This window comes from Corvus brachyrhynchos, unplaced genomic scaffold (assembly GCF_000691975.1).
Source record: "Corvus brachyrhynchos isolate BGI_N302 unplaced genomic scaffold, ASM69197v1 scaffold1005, whole genome shotgun sequence".
In the NCBI taxonomy this organism is placed as follows: domain Eukaryota; kingdom Metazoa; phylum Chordata; class Aves; order Passeriformes; family Corvidae; genus Corvus; species Corvus brachyrhynchos.
The window spans coordinates 333,790-335,159 of NW_008238124.1; positions in this window are offsets into that span (position 1 = coordinate 333,790).

A 1,370-nucleotide genomic window follows, 5' to 3' on the forward strand; every position below is an offset into this window, starting at 1 on the left:
GCCTATGAGGGGTATTTGCTGTTTGAGTGGGAACTCATTGCTCCAGGTGGGTGACATGAGAGGTGGCGTGTCAGCTGAGTGCTGGCAGGGACCCTGACTCATCGTGATACAGGGGTTCCCTGGGCTCCTGGCCCCTGTTCCGTTCCTACAGAAAGGAGACTCTGGTGGAGGCAGGAGGTGTGGCAGTCTCCAGTGCACCCGGAGCACCCATGGCTGCTGCTCGGGCCAGGCTGGGGGTGAGCAGGGGACTGCTCCTGGGGAGCTCGCAGCTCTCTTGTGGGCGAGGAGCTGCTCTGCCTCAGGGACTTCATCATCTTGCACCTTCAGAGAGAGAGAGAGGGCGGCCCGGTGAGCTGCTATAATATGACCCATTCTGCAGCCATCATTCCTGGCTTCCTGCCTAGGAAGGAGAGGGTTTCCCTGTGCTGGCTCTTCCTGTGCAGCATATACCCCAAAATCTCTGGGTCCAGCTCTTTTGGCACCATCTGCAGCCCTTTTTCAAGAGCCCTGGGATGCTGCATGCACCAGCACCCCTGGGACGCAGCTGTGCATCCCATGGACCCCTGGTTTCTGTGTTGATGGGGCCTCTCAGTTCCTGGGCTCTGCCCCACGGGACACGATGGCCCTGCAGGTCTTTATCGCTGGTGCTGGCTGAGTCAGCGCGGGCGTAGCCGTGGATGCAGCCCCAGCAGGGTGGATACTGCAGCCCCGGTGTTTCTGCCTGCCTCTGCTCTTGCATGTCCGCAGGCACGGGGGACGCCCACCCAGAGTCCTCTTGCCAGCCCCTGTTCCAAAGGCTGTTGCTCCAATGGCTGTTTTTCTAATGGCTGTTCCAACAGCCATAAAGGTTGGCCCCTGTCACTCCAGCACCCGTGGGTGAGGAGCTACGTCCCCAGGCACCTGTTTCAGGGTGATGGGCTGGTGGAAGCACCAGGGCTGATGCCAGGCAATGATTGGACAAAGGGAGCTGGACAGACAGACAGACTCCCCACCTTGAACAATGCCACCTCTGAGCTGCCCGAGGCTTTCATCAGCAAATTCGTGCTGGTGCCTCTTTCCCAAAGGCTGCAAGATGTCTCTGGTGGTAGTGTGGGCCACAGTGGAGGGTGGGATGACTTTGGCTTTGCTAAAGAGCATCTTGGCCCTGGTGGGCACAGTGGTGCTGCTGCTCCAGGTGGGTATTTCCAGCCCAGTAGTGGGAGTGCGTGGGAGCCTGTGGCTGCTTTCAGATGACTGAGCTGTGGTGCCTCCTGGCCTGGCAGCTCCTTGGGTGCTGAGCTGTGGGGTGGGTTGCCCTCTCCCACCTCTCTGCCATCCTCAGTGGCTCCACAGGGAGAGCTCACCCAGGGCTGTGGCTCTGCTGCAGCCCC